Below are 16189 nucleotides of genomic sequence, written 5' to 3'. Positions count from 1 at the left end.
CATCACTACTCTGATGAACCATTCCTCCACTCCTAACTTCCTCAATGCCCATATCAATACTTCGCGTGGAACCCTAACGAATGCTTTCGCCAGATCAACAAACCCAAGAAACAACTTCTTCCTATTCTCCATGTACTTCTCCTGCAACTGCCTCACAATAAAGAGCGCGTCTGTCGTTCCTCTTCCTAGCATAAATCGAAACTGCATTTCGTCGATCTTCACCTTCTTCCTTATCCTCCTCTCCAACACCCTTTCCAATACCTTCATTCCATGCTCCAATAACTTTATCGCTCGGTATGAGCCACACTCCGGAGGGTCACCTTTCCCCTTGTATAGAGGGACGAGGGTACTCAGTTCCCAATCCATTGGAATGCTGCCTTCTTTCACCACCAGATTACAGATCTCTGTCATTCTCTTCACACCCCAACTTCCTGCTGCCTTCAACATATCTCCCACAACTCCAGTTGGCCCTCCCGCTTTTCTACTCTTCATTGCTTTTATCGCTTCCTCAACTTCCTTCTCAGTTATCTTCTCTGCCGGTCCTAAAACTGGGTTACTCTCTATGTTGCCATCCCATTCATTCTCTGTATTCAACAGCATTTCCATATATCTTTTCCATCTTCCTTTAATTCCATCTGGGTCCACAACGATTTGTCCCACTTCATCCTTCAAGCAACTCACCCCCATCACATCACACCTCTCTTTCGCTATCTGCTTTGCAATCCTGAATACCTCTCTCTGACCCTCTTCCGAATCCAAGCGTTCTCCGAACATTTTCCTACATGCCTCCTGCGCCTTTGCTACCTCTTTCTTTGCAGCCTTCTTGTCTGCCTTATAACTTTCATGCTCTGCTTTTTCTGCTCCCGTGCCCTTCGCCTTCTGCCACTCCTTGAACTTCTTCCTCTTCTCGTCAATCCTCTTTCCAACTTCATCATCCCACCACCATGTTTCCGAGTGCCTCGGTGGTCCTTTTGTCCATCCACATACCTCACCAATGGCTCCCAACAGACTATCTTTCATTGACATCCAACCACTTTCAAGCTCAACCACATCATCCTCTACCCTACTCAGCCTCTCTTTTAATGCCTCCCTTAATGTCACCTCTTTCAACCTCCACACCTTCATTCTCCGTTGGTACTTCACCCGCCGATCTCTCACCCGCTCACACCTTTCACCCTTATGTCGCAGACAACCAAGTGGTGCTGTGAAACAGCCTCCTCCCCCGGGATCACCTTTTTGTCCCGGAGGTGCCCCCTATCTCACCTACGCACCATCAGGTAGTCAACGGTTGTCGTCGACCCACCTGACGTGTATGTAACAAGCTTATTATCCTCTTTCTGGAACTGAGTATTACAAATCAACAAATCAGCTCCATTAGCAAACTCCAAAATCCTTTCACCTTCTCCATTTCTCACACCATATCCGTAACCCCCGTGAACTCCCTCAAAACCGTGATTTGTAACCATCTGAAGAAATGGTTCTGTCACCTATTGCCAAACTCTTCAAGCGTTTCAGCACCACACTTGGAGTCAGTCTTAACCTTCAACTTGTAGGCCTCCCGAGTGACATGGTATCTGCGTCTAATAGCTTCCACAACCTGGTCATAGTTGTTCTTTTTGTCATTGTTCAATGCATGAAAACCTTGTTGGGCCTTTCCCGTCATATATGGCTCCAAAGGTTGAGGCCATTCCTCTCTCGACTTCCCAGCAGCAGTTGCAATGCGTTCAAAAAAGGTAGCATGATATATCACCATCACGACTGAGTTTATGAAGGCCTGACAGTTGGAGACCTGCATGAGGATTTCTCTTTCTCATGGCCTGCAATAACTAGATGGTATTCATTGAATACTTACCCTGCGCAGTCAACATGTTGCGAGCCAAATTTTCTGTTTTTAAACTTTTTTTTTCTTTGATCCAATATGGCTGCAAAACCACGTGAGCGATGACATCATAAATATATATTCTTTAATATAATTGTTGCATAGATCACACTCAATACATTTCAAACTGATCAGACAAAGTGTTGTCCCTGTCGAATTATGACGTCATAATTATGGCACCAATGACGTCATCATTAACAACACCTATTCCCCATATGGAGTTATTTACAATGAGCCATGTTTCAAATTTTTTCCATGGAGTGGTTTCGGAGATATAGAGGTGCAACTTTTTTTCTTTCTTTTTTGCAAGATGGCGTCTGTACCACGTGACCTATGACGTTATAATTATCATGAAAAAATTATACAGGAGGAGCCACACATATTCTGAAAATTGTGTCCATCGGTCTAACAGTTGCAGAGGCATATTTTTTTTTTTTTTTTGTATACAAGATCGAGGCTCGTGAGAGCTAACATTAATCACACAAAAAGTCAAACCGACACATAAAACACAAAATAAGGGGAGCGGTAGACAAGATGGGGAGAGGGGGAAGGACACAAACACAACATTTGAGAGTAGGGACATCGGGAGAACTGTGGGAGGGAGAGGGCTTGGGGGGAGGTGGGAGAGGTATAAAACATATGGACACTGCAAGGACTTCCAGGAAAGAAGTTGGAATTTCGAAAAAGTGTATCTGGGGTGAATTAGCGGGGGTAGAAAAGATCAAGGTTTTGGATGGGGGAAGATAAGAGATGGTGGCGAACAGCTGTTTTAAACACCTGGAGGGAGGAGTGGGATTGAAGGGAGTGGGGGAGTTTGTTCCAGAGGCGGGAAAAAAGGGGTGAGCAGAGAGCCTAGATTTTAGGAGTTTAACCACAAGAGGGTTGCTGGCAGATCTTGTGCGACCTGTAGGAATATTTGGGGGACAGAACAGAGAGCTGGGGGAGCAAGGCCGGAGAGGAGACATGTTCCACTTGTTTGACCAGTCTATGATTTTGTCCAGGTCTGCAGAGTGAGGAGGCTGCATGCTGCCGATCTGAGGGATGAGGAATGGAGCGGCAGAGAGTGGAGACATCAGCAAAGAGATAGAGAGGATTTTCCAGAGAATCGGAGAGATCATTGATAAATAAATAATAAAAAAATGGAAATATCCACGCTTGGCTTGTGGACTTCCTCTCTGGTCGGAGTCAACGTGTGGCCCTGAATGGATTTCTCTCATTGCCCCTTCCTGTTCTGGCTGGAGTTCCCCAAGGTAGTGTTCTGGGTCCTGTGCTTTTTCTGGTCAGGACCCAGAACTGGAGAGATCATTGATGAAGACCAGGAAAAGCACAGGACCTAGAACACTACCTTGGGGAACTCCAGCCAGAACAGGAAGGGGCAATGAGAGAAATCCATTCAGGGCCACACGTTGACTACGACCAGAGAGGAAGTCCACAAGCCAAGCGTGAATATTTCCATGGATACCATAGGAGAAGAGTTTGGTGAGCAGAGCTGGGTGCCAGACCGTATCGAAGGCACGTGATATGTCGAGGGAGACAGCTCTGATTTCCTGTTTGGCATCGAGGACCTCCATCCATTGTTGAGACAGCAGAAGCAACATGTCCAGAGTAGAATGACCTGGTCTGAATCCAAATTGATGATCAGAGATCAAGCCATTGGAGAAGAGGAAGGATTTGATATCCAAAGCAATGATGGATTCCATGACTTTGCTGATAATTGGGAGCACGCTGATTGGTCTGTAGTTGCAAGGATCTGTTTTTGCACCTTTTTTGTGTAAAGCGGTAATGTTTGCTGATTTCCAAGATGCTGGCAGATGACCTTGAGCAAAAGAGAGGGTGAAAAGAACAGAGAGAGGGTGAGACAGAGCCGCAGAACAGGATTTTAGGACCCGTGGGCTGATGCCGTCTGGTCCAGTTGCAGAATCAGAGTCGTCGTTTGACAAAAACTTCTCCACCTTGTCAGGAGAGAAGGACACTGAGTCCAGGAACAGTTGGGTTCGACTGGGTAAGGTGGGAACAGAGAGAGATGGGTTTGGGACACAAGATTTTGAGGCAAACACAGAGTTGAGGCATTCGGCTTTGTCACATGCGGTGTCAAGTGTGTAGCCATTTGAGGTGAGGGAGGGGATGGAGGGGGTACAAACACCAGAAACGGATTTGACCAGACGCCACCAGGATTTGGAGGAAGGAGACAAGTTTGAGAGTTCATTCTTGAGTGTGGAGAGATAGTGCTTTCTGGCACTCCTGAGGGTAGACACACACTTGTTCCGAACTTGGTGGAAGGAACTGAGATTACCTTCAGTTGGATTTGCCTTCCAAGAGGCAAAGGCAAGTTGTTTCAGGGCAACTGCCACACCACAAGATTCAGTGTACCATGGACAGGAGGAAGGGTAAGACAAATGAAGACGAGATGGGATAAATCTGTGCATGAGAGAGAGCAGTTTGCTTTGGAAGAATTCCCAGGAAGAATTGATGTCAGAGGCAGTAGAGATGGGAGACCAGTCCAGATGATTGATGGCTGCTTGCAGCCCGTGCCAGTCAGCCTGAGTGAAATGCCAGACTCGTCGACGCTGAGGAGGCTCTCTGAGAATGGCCAGAGAGATGTCCACTTTAACAAGCACATGATCAGAAGATCCGATTGAAGCAGAAGAAGAGCAGCATACATTTGCAGGGAAGTTTGTCATAACCAAGTCCAGAAGAGAAGATACTCCATCAACTGAGATTCGGGTCGGGAAATTGACAGATTGTGTCAGTCCCAATGAGTCACAGAAGTCCTTTGCTGAGGTGCCATGGCTGGTGAGAGAGGAACCCACAGCCAGCCAGCTGGCATGATGACAGTTGAAGTTGCCACATATGAGGAAGAGAGAGTTGGGACGAGTTGATAGAAATTGGTCCATGCTGTCAGACAGCGACATGTAAATGGAATCATCACTGTTTGGAGGACGGTACAGAACACATATGAACAAAAGGTGGGAGCAGAGAGGAAGCCGTAGCCAGAGGTACTCCTGGGGGTGGGGTGGAGAGAGGGCAGTGCAAGGAGAGTGAGGAAGAGAGTTTTTGATAAAGATAGCCACCCCACCACCAGGACGAGGCTCAGGTCTATCACACCGGAGGAGGGAGTAACCATGAAGAGATATTAAGGAATCAGAGACATCTTGATGGAGTAAAGTTTCTGTTAAGCAGATCAAGTCTGGATTGTCAGAAGCAACCTGCATGGAGAGATCAATCAGGTTTGAGCGAAGGCCTTGGATGTTTGAGGTCCATGTCATTAATGAGGAGAGAGGGGGAGCATTGGGTGCAGGAGAGGGGAGGAGTGGGGTCGGGGCAGATGAAGGATGGGCGGGGGAGGTATGAAGAGCAGTTAATGGTGTGTCAGAGATTACAGAAGAGTTACAAGAAAGGGAAGGATGAGGGCGAAAAGTTTGATGGTGATGGGATGAGGCACAGTGAGGGGTTATTTGAGGGGTGGCAGAGGCAAGTTGACGGTTGGGGGAGGTGGAGGTATGAGATAGAAGGGAGATGAAGTCGGCAGTGTCGGGAATCGAACCAGGATTCACAACTAGAGTTCAAGGAATAACAAGCATTTATTTTAAAAACCATTACACAGCTGCGGGGAATGTAAGGAATATACAATTCAGTGAACAGCATAAACCCAAGACACTCCGAAGTTCCTTGGTAAAGGACGTTCCTTATATATGTGCAGAGTTTGACAAGGATCTCCGCTTGCTTTTCAAACTCAGCATTGTGAAACAAAGAGAGAGAGGGTGGACTTAACAGCCCCCACCCTCTTCCTATCCTGGGGAATGCTGAGCTTGAGGGAAAATGTGGGAGCAAGGCATTGAGACATTCCCACGCCCTTGTCATTTTTAACAGATGTTAACCAGACCTTGAGTTCAAGAGTTGCAAAAGATATATCTCTTTGGGGAGGCTTTCTCAGCGAGCAATTGGAAAGTGTAATCAACAGCATTTTTCGAACATGAAGCAAGTGAGTTTGGCTGTAAAGCACAATTGAAGCGAAAGGGGAACATAGGAAGCTTAATTCTATATTTTCTTTTACAAAGCATACACTAATTAAATGCAATCATTAATTAGATAAGTCAAAAGTCCTAATTAAAAGCATGTTTCCGACATCACCCCAATTTTGTCTCTAACGAGACAACGTATCACAGAGACAAGGCCACAGCGGGCTTTATTCATAAACAAGCAAGAATAGTGTTGTATGTGTGTCCTTCCAAGGGCATGCCACGCGCCCATAGCGCCATGCATGCACACTTGAAAGGTATGTCATGCGACCACGTGTGTGTTTACAACATGGAAGTCCATTAACGTTTCAGATCCGCAACGAAGACGCCTGGTCCGAATGAGGATGTGCTCCACAGAGGGCCTGTCACCTCCCCTGCGGAACTGGCTCCCCCCACCTCGCACAACGCAGTCCTTGCAGATCTTCGAAGTTAATCGAGGTCCATGTTCATGAGAGCCCGTACATGCTGTTGTTCTGGGGAATACATAACATCATCAATATCTTGTGTCATCTGCTCCTGGTCAGAGTACAGAGCATTACAATTCAAAGAAAAGAGAGAAACTTCCTTTGTGTCAAAGTCGTCCATGGATGCGTACTTAGCGTCGGGATCCAGAGTATCAGTATCAGGTCCTTCGACAGCCAGACCCAGCGCCGCAATCAGATCCAGAGTCGGATCGATCAGGGTTGTGCAGCTGTGAGCTTGTAATACATAAGAAGCATTAGCCAATTCCCGCAGGGGATTTACAACAAAATCATCACAATCTTTAGCAACAAAATCATCACAATCTTCAGAAGCGACGAACACATCAGCATCGCCCAGGGGCTCGTTCAGGTCGACGGCCCAGGACCCGTTTTAATCGGCGGTCAAAACCATGGTCTTCACCGGCGGTTTCTTCGTCGTCCATCCTGAAAAATACTTTCTCACGCACAAGAGGACTAAAGCCTTCATTAGTGCCCCCCAGATCACCACCCCGATTATCACCGCCAGTGCGGTCAACAACCACTTTACTATCATGCCTGTCCATCCTGAAAACCAATTGGTAAGCCAATCAACGTTCAAAGAGTTTTCGCGCGCTACTCGATCAACAGTCAATGTGTGGCTAGTCTTTTTCAATCTTACTATCGTGGCTGACACCCATTCGGATGGATCTGGTATGTATGTGCAACATTTTCCTTCTACTACCCCGAATACCCCTCCTTTCTCTGCCAAAAGCATGTCCAAAGCCACCCGGTTCTGCATAACCATTGTGCGCTTATGAACTACTGTGTCCAATAATTCATCATGGGCTGTGGCGGTGTCGTTAGCCACCTTTTCTAGAGCCAAAGCCAACTTATCTATCCGGAAACTATTCATAACTGTGCCTGCTCCTGGGAAGAAGAAACCCATCACCTTTTCCCATCCTGCTCCGTGTAGTTTTGTGGTTCCGTCGTCGTTCCATACTGCCCTCCTATGTCGCCTATTCAGGGACTTTGAATCTAAATCGTCCAGTATCTCGACATCGGGAAGAACCGAGCCAAGATAACATGTGCCACCCCAATTATCTATCTATAATTCCAGCAATCTCTGTGTGTCTGTCTGTGTGTCTGTGACCGCTGTTTCTCGACAACCACGGGTCCGATATACTTGAAACTTGCCAGGTATATTGCTGGGGACCCGAGGATGTGCCTTTTCAAGGTTTGTAATTAATCGGACAAGTACCTACCGAGCTATGTCCAAAAAACGCTTCAACCAATCAGAGAGCAGCGAGCTATCACGTGTGCCGAACCGTTAATGCAATGCAAGCGTTAATGCGTTAATGCAAGGCTTTTCTTTTTTTCCCTCTTCTCTTTCTACTTTTCCTTGCGATTAAATTGCAAACAGCCAAAATACGTTGGCGCTAATTGAATAATTGGCCATTAACACTAAAATAATCGTAACTGCGATATGCCAACTTCCGGACAGTGCAGCCTTCCATGTTGTTGTTGTTTGCAGCAGCTGTTTGCAGCAAGGCAAGGCTTTTCAACTATGTTGCCGTTAAACTATGTTTTAAAACGAATTCAAACTGCGATTAAATTAAAACGATTCATCCTAACTGCGATTTGCGAACTTCCGGACAGTGACGACTTATCTTCCGGCAGCCAATCACAGAACGCTCTGTTGCGTAGGCGTGGCCGATGTGAGACGAGCGGAGCTGAGCGCGTTACGAGCTGACCGCCATTACGGTACGTAATTCGATTTCTTATGCGCATTATTTCTCCCAATTCAGTCAGAGCGAAGGGCGGAAGCGAAGAGCGTTGCTTTTTTTGTTTACGGGCGTACGGGCGGGGTAGAGCGTACGGGTAGCGTTTTTTTTTTTTTTTGGCCACGGAACGGGCAATGCCCTAGTTTGGTAAATATGGGTATGCCTTATCGTCGCATATAAACATTGTCCCATGGGGTGGGACCAGATGGGTGGATAAACACTGGATTCCCATTGTCACCGCATTGTCCCTACTAACCCCCCTAGAAAATGATATAGCCGTTATATTGTGGTTGTGTTTATCTTGCAGTACTATTCGTAGTGTAATCCCGGTGTTCCCCTTTTCCAACTTCCCGAGGAGAGTGTAGGCACATTTTGATTCCCCCATAAGCAAGTGGCTGGAGCCCTGGAGGCAGACCATCCCTTTCTCTGGTTTGCCCCAGATGGGGGCGGGCCTCTCGGCCACATGGGCAATCATTGAAGGGCGATAATTAAACTGCCGATTACAACTTTTATCGTTGCCAACCCCCTCTCTTTCCAGAGTGGTGACTAAACATGGGGAATCGATAGGCTGTGAGCAAAGATCATTAAGGGACAAGGGTAGCACTATCATTTGTATCCCAGTGGTGCTGGTATGGGGGAAGTGCATGCATGACCAGCACTGAGTCCTATTCTGGATGGCCGCCACCTCTCTTGCTACCCTCCAATATGTGTTTGCATCCGTTACCAGGGCCTTGTCCTGGGGGTGCGGTGTGAGTACGTATTCGATGGTCGCGATATCGCCATACTTAAAAAGCCATGTAGTCCATGCTTGACATCGAATCTTCATAGTCGTGCCTTTCTCTAGGTGTGTGCGCGTCTGCAGTTTAAAATCAGGTGTCCCCCATGTGTACCCTGGTTGGACCTCTTCTCTGGTGCGGACTTGGCCCCACCCAAGGGACACGAGTTGCTTCCACAGTACCTAGTCCCATATGTTTCCATCCAACTCACGCCTATCCAATTTTTGTGCAGTTTTTCCTCAAAACATGGTAATGATATCTCCTGTCCCAATGTCACGGTGAGGTTTTGTGTGTCCCACTCATGATCTGTGCCCCACCTTACCGCGCTACCAATAGATGGTGCCGCTATCAGTAGTATTACACCTGTGACTGAAAAGATCATTACTATGGTGTAGTGTCTGGTGCTAGGATAGCCAACTTACAGTGCGTGGCATGGATCCAGGAGGGCTTACCCTCGCAAAAGACAGCGGTTGGTGTAGTCAGCAATACCTGGAATGGTCCCGTCCACCTTGGTTCCAGGGCGTTCTTGCGGGTGAAGTGCTTCACAAGCACGCGGTCACCGGCGTGGAAGTTGTGGATGGCGTGTCCTGTTGGTTCAGGCAACGCCTCTCGTACTCGTGCGTGAATGCTGCGCGCCACGTTGGACAATCCTATGCAAAACTTTAAAAGCATGTCATCCATCACAGGCAAATCAAGTTTGGACATGTCCATCGGGGCCGAAACAGGCAAACTCATAGGCCGCCCAATCAATATCTCGTGGGGGGAAAGACCTGTGGTGCGACCAGGGGTGGAACGAGTGCTCATCAATGCAAGCGGGAGAGCTTCCGGCCACTTCAAACCTGTATCTGCACAGATCTTTGCTAACTTGAGTTTCAGGGTCCCGTTCGTGTGTTCCACAAGTCCCGACGATTGCGGATGGTAAACGCAATGGAAGGATTGTTTTACACCCAACGCCTTCAGGATACCTTTAATTACCTCTCCCGTGAAGTGGACCCCTTGGTCTGAAGAAATTTTCTGGGGAATTCCAGATCTGCACATGAAATCCCGCACGAGGCGCTTAACTACTGTCGGGGCGTCCGACTTGACGCATGGGTAGGCCGCGACCCATTTTGTGAACATATCCACGATTACCAAAATGTAGCTAAATGACATAATTGATTGCATTTTTATGAAATCGAACTGGATATGGTTGAACGGCCCGGAAGGTTGGGGATGGCCCGCGTTGTGCGGGTGCCTTGGTGGTGCCCCCCTATTGTGTTGTTGGCAAATCACGCATGACCGACACACGTCAGATGCGATACGTGACAGTCCCGGTGCCACCCAAGGCTAGTTTATCTGTTCCATCACCCCCCCTCTGGCACACATGGCCATTTTGGTGTGCCATGCGTGCCAGCCAAGGCAGTAGTTCCTTAGGTGCTATTGGTTTTCCATAAAGGGTCCACATCTCATTTGACCTGGGGCGCATAGCCCCTCGTTTTATCCAGTCGTCGTGTTCGGCTGCTGTTGCTGCGTTTTGCAGCTTTAAAACGTTGTCGTTAGTTGGTGTGGCGGTTGGCCCTGAGGTCGGTACATTGGCAGTCTGTGCGAGGCCCCTTTTGCCCGTGTTACCGCCGGCATGTTCCATCCTACGTGTTGTTTGGCTGCCTTTCCTGCCGCTGCATCCACCCTGGCATTGCCCCGAGCAACGTCAGTGTCCGCTTTTTGGTGGCCGCGACATTTAACCACCGCAATAGCACGGGGAAGTAAAATGCTTTGGAGTAGCCCTTCGACCAAATCACCGTTCTTTATAACCGAACCTGCAGATGTGATAAAGCCTCGCATCTTCGAGATTGCTCCTTTGTCGTGGACTACCCCGTGTGTATAAGCTGAATCCGTGTAAATGGTGACGGCGAGGCCCGCCGCCAAGTTGCATGCTCTAGTTAGGGCGCATAGCTCCGCCTGCTGGGCAGAAAAGGTAGGTGGAAGGCGTCCGCTTTCCACCGTCTCGTTATCCGTGCACACCGCATACCCGGATAGCAGAAAGCCAACCCATGCACGTCTAGCCGATCCGTCGACATAATATACACAATCTGGGTTGTCAAGAGGAACGTCCTTCAAATCCGGACGCACCGTAGAGACTTGCTGCACTACCTCGACGCACACATGGGATTCACCCTCCTCTGGTGTGGGCATCAGTGAGGCTGGATTGAGTGTAGTGCAACGTTCAACAGTGACATTGGCTGCGGTGATCAGTGCGGTTTCGTGGCTGGACGAAACTCAAGTTAACTCAACTTACTTGTTGTAACTCGTAAACTCGTTGTCACGAGTTTTCGTGACACAGAGTCCAGGAGCAGCTGGGTACGACTGGGTAAGGTGGGAACAGAGAGAGATGGGTTTGGGACACAAGATTTTGAGGCAAACACAGAGTTGAGGCATTCGGCTTTGTCACATGCGGTGTCAAGTGTGTAGCCATTTGAGGTGAGGGAGGGGATGGAGGGGGAACAAACACCAGAAACTGATTTGACCAGACGCCACCAGGATTTGGAGGAAGGAGAAAAGTTTGAGAGTTCATTCTTGAGTGTGGAGAGATAGTGCTTTCTGGCACTCCTGAGGGTAGACACACACTTGTTCCGAACTTGGTGGAAGGAACTGAGATTACCTTCAGTTGGATTTGCCTTCCAAGAGGCAAAGGCAAGTTGTTTCAGGGCAACTGCCACACCACAAGATTCAGTGTACCATGGACGGGAGGAAGGGTAAGACAAATGAAGACGAGATGGGATAAATCTGTGCATGAGAGAGAGCAGTTTGCTTTGGAAGAATTCCCAGGAAGAATTGATGTCAGAGGCAGTAGAGATGGGAGACCAGTCCAGATGATTGATGGCTGCTTGCAGCCCGTGCCAGTCGGCCTGAGTGAAATGCCAGACTCGTCGACGCTGAGGAGGCTCTCTGAGAATGGCCAGAGAGATGTCCACTTTAACAAGCACATGATCAGAAGCACCGATTGAAGCAGAAGAAGAGCAGCAAACATTTGCAGGGAAGTTTGTCATAACCAAGTCCAGAAGAGAAGATACTCCATTGACTGAGATTCCGGTCGGGAAATTGACAGATTGTGTCAGTCCCAATGAGTCACAGAAGTCCTTTGCTGAGGTGCCATGGCTGGTGAGAGAGGAACCCACACCCAGCCAGCTGGCATGATGACAGCTGAAATCGCCACATATGAGGAAGAGAGAGTTGGGACGAGTTGATAGAAGTTGGTCCATGTTGTCAGACAGCGACATGTAAATGGAGTCATCACTGTTTGGAGGACGGTACAGAACACATATGAACAAAAGGTGGGAGCAGAGAGGAAGCCGTAGCCAGAGGTACTCCTGGGGGTGGGGTGGAGAGAGGGTAGTGCAAGGAGAGTGAGGAAGAGAGTTTTTCATAAAGATAGCCACCCCACCACCAGGCCGAGGCTCAGCTCTATCATACCGGAGGAGGGAGTAACCAGGAAGAGATATTAAGGAATCAGAGACCTCTTGATGGAGGAAATTTTCTGCTAAGCAGATCCAGTCTGGATTGTCAGAAGCAACCTGAATGGAGACATCAATCAGGTTTGAGCGAAGGCCTCGGATGTTTGAGGTCCATGTCGTTAATGAGGAGAGAGGGGGAGCATCGGGTGCAGGAGAGGGGAGGGGTGGGGTAGGGGCAGATGAAGGATGGGTGGGGGAGGTATGAAGAGCAGTTAATGGTGTGTCAGAGATTACAGAAGAGTTACAAGAAGGGGAAGGATGAGGATGAAAGGTTTGATGGTGATGGGATGAGGCACAGTGAGGGGTTATTTGAGGGGTGGCAGAGGAAAGTAGAAGGTTGGGGAGGTGGAGGTATGAGATAGAAGGGAGATGAAGTCGGGAGGAGGCAGCTTTGAGAAGGGGTGGGAGGGGGGAGAATTGGAGAGGGATGGCAGGGGGGGAGATTTGAAGGGGAGGGTTTGGGGGGGGGGAGTTTTGAAGGGGAGGGGTTAGGGGGAAGTTTAGGAGGGGAGGGGCAAGGGGGGAGTTTAGGAGGGGAGGGGCAAGGGGGGAGTTTAGGAGGGGAGGTCAAGGGGGGAGTTTCGAAAGTGGATGATTAATGAAAGACGAACATTTATAACAAACTAGCAGAAGTACCCGGCATTGCCGGGCGGGGGAGAGGAGGGAAGGGGGAAGGGGAGGGGAGCGGGAAGGGGAGGGGAGGGGAACAGGGGGGAGGGGAGGAGAGGGGGGAGGGGAGAGGGAGGAGGGGAGGGGGGAGGGAAGGGCAGAAAGGAAGGGGTAGGGGGGAAAGGGGAGGGTGGAGGGGGAAGGGGTAGGGCGGAAAGGAAGGGGTAGGGGGAAAGGGAGGGCATGGGGAAAGGGAGGGGAAAGGGGAGTGGGGAAGGGAGAGGGTAGGGTGGAGGGAGAAGGGAGTGGGAAGGTAGGGGGAGGGGGAGGGGGGAAAGGGAGGGGAGCGGGAGGGAGGGGGAGGAGGGAAGGGATGGGGAGGGGGCGGGGGGAGGGGAGGGGAGGGGGAGGGGGGAGGGGAGGGGAGGAGAGGGGAGGGGAATGGGGGGAGGAGAGGGGGGAGGGGGAGGGGAGGAGGGAGGGGGGAGGGGAGGAGAGGGGGGAGGGATGGGAGGGGGAGAGGAGTGGAGGGTGGGGGGAGGGAGGAGGTGGAGGGTGAGGGGGTGGGGGAGGGGGAGGTGGAGGGCGAGGGGGTGGGGGGTGGGGAAGGGGTAGGACAGAAAGGAAGGGGTAGGGGGAAAGGGAGGAGCATGGGGGAAAGGGAGGGGATGGGGAAGGGGTAGGGCAGAAAGGAAGGGGTATGGGGGAAAGGGAGGGGAGGGGAAAGGGGAGGGGGGAATGGGAGAGGGGAGGGGAGGGGAGGGGGGAATGGGAGAGGGGAGGGGGAGGGGAGGGGATGGGGGAGGGGGAGGGGAACAGGGGGGGAGGGGAGGCGAGGGGGAGGGTAGGGGAGAGGGGAGGGGAGGGGGAGGGGAGGAGAGGGGGGAGGGGAGGAGAGGGGGGAGTGGAGGGATGGGAGGAGGGGAGGGGAGGGGGAGGGGAGGAGAGGGGGAGGGGGGAGGGATGGGAGGGGGAGAGGAGTGGGAGGGTGGGGGGAGGGGGAGGGGGGGAGAGGGATGGGAGGGGGAGAGGAGTGGGAGGGTGGAGGGAGGGAGGAGGGGGAGGTGGAGGGGAGGGCGAGGGGGTGGGGGAGGGGGAGGGCGAGTGGGGTGGGGGAGGGAGAGGGGGAGGGGAGGGGGGTGGGAAGGGGTAGGACAGAAAGGAAGGGGTCGGGGGGGAAAGGAGGAGCATGCGGGAAAGGGAGGGGGATGGGGAAGGGGTAGGGCAGACAGGAAGGGGTATGGGGGAAAGGGAGGGGCATGGGGGGAGGGGGAGGGGAGGGGGAGGGGAGGGGGAAAGGGGAGAGGGTAGGGTGGAGGGGGAAGGGTAGGGGGAGGGAGGAGGGGAGGGATATAGATGGTTTACTGGCAATTGATCACATCCAGAAATGATGTAATCCACACAATTTATGTACTTTACATAACGTTAATAGGAATACATGGCCGTGTAGATGGGAATACAGTTTGTTTGAAATAAATCACAAATATCAGATGAAAGTGAAAAGAAACCTATGTGGTGTGAATGGCAATGTTCCTCACTGAAATGTGAAAAAACTGAATTACGTGCGAACGCATAACTGTGAGATTATGGCGGCAAAGTTGGAACATCACGTGATCCGAGCAGAAGTACCCGGCATTGCCGGGTGGGGGAGGGGAGACCCGTACATTCCCAACCGGTATATTCGCCCTCTCGACTCAAGCTCGTATTCGATTCGTATTCGAAATCGAAAGGGGAAAGGGGAAATCCTTCGTATTCGAATTCGTAAACACGAAATATGAATTAAAATTTAATTCATATCGCACAAAATCGACACAAAACACGGTCGCATAAAGGTGAAAACCCGCAATCGCTTTTCGCCCTGAATTACGTGCAAATGTGTGACGTGTGATGGGATGGAACATCACGTGACCGCTCTGAGCGAATCAGCGAGCTGCTCGCACTGGCTGAGATTAGCGGGTACTTCGCTGAAATGCGCTGAGGTAAATATGAATAAAAAATATGGATCTCGTCAAATATGGTCTCAGCCATGTTCGTCCCAGGCTCAATGGCCATGTCTATGCCAAATATCAAGCACGTGAGCCTCTCCGTTTCGGAGTCTATCGGTAACATTACACACACACACACACACACACACACACACACACACACACACAAACTGTGTTTTATATATATAGATAGATTGGGTTTATTGTGATTTTCAAGTTAGCGATCCGTTTAAGAACGATGGAGGAGGGGTGGAATGAATTTGAATTTAGAGCATGTCATGAAGAAGAATTATAAGAGATTGAATATTTTTTTGATGTAGAATGAGTTGGAGAGGAAATTGAAAAGAGCCTTTTAAATAGGAAGAAAAACAGCGTGTTGTAATATACCACTGAATAAAACACTGCAGGGGAAAGTTTAAACATTTAAACAGAACCATGAAGAACAATCGAATATTCACAAAAAAAAAAAACAACAGGGAGAGGGAGCCTGGAGGGACAACCACGAGTCACGTGAACAGGGCAAAAGGTGTCAGCAAAAGGAACAGGGCAAAACAGATCTGGGGAATGGTGTGGAATGGGGGTGAAACACGTGGTCGAAGAACGAACGAACGAAAAGATCAAAGAAGGAAATGTTTTTTGTTTTTTTTTTAGTTAAGATATTAAACAAGGAAGTATGGGGTGAAAAGACTGGGAAAAAACTGAGAGAACGAGAGTAGCAGGACCACAATCGACCGCTGAGAAAAAACAAAGCCTCCAGGTAGGAAGCTTAAAGAACAACAGCAAGGCCGCAATATATCGCGGCACGAAATACTCGACCACTCTTTTACAGGTATGAAAGATTAATACCGATAATCTTCCAAGGGACCCATTATAGGTACACACACGTAAGATAAATACAGTTTCGACAAAAATACAATTATGAACAATAATTACTTAACTTCGAGCGTGCGTGAAGGTCGGGACAGCTTCGTAAAAACGTGACTTCCCCCGCAAGATCTCGCCGCAAGATCTCGTTTTATTCATACTGATCAGATCAAGCGTTGTACTTGTCGAATTATGACGTAATAATTAAGGCCCCGATGACATCACCATCAACATATCTTATTCCCCATGGCGAGTACTTGACAATGAGCCATGTTTCAATTTTTTTCCATTGAGCGGTTTGGGATATAGAGGTGTAAAGTTTTTCCAAGATGGCGTCCGTAACAC

Source organism: Myxine glutinosa, chromosome 6 (assembly GCF_964187855.1).
Source record: "Myxine glutinosa chromosome 6, kmMyxGlut1.1, whole genome shotgun sequence".
Taxonomy (NCBI): domain Eukaryota; kingdom Metazoa; phylum Chordata; class Myxini; order Myxiniformes; family Myxinidae; genus Myxine; species Myxine glutinosa.
This window is presented reverse-complemented; position numbering follows the sequence as displayed.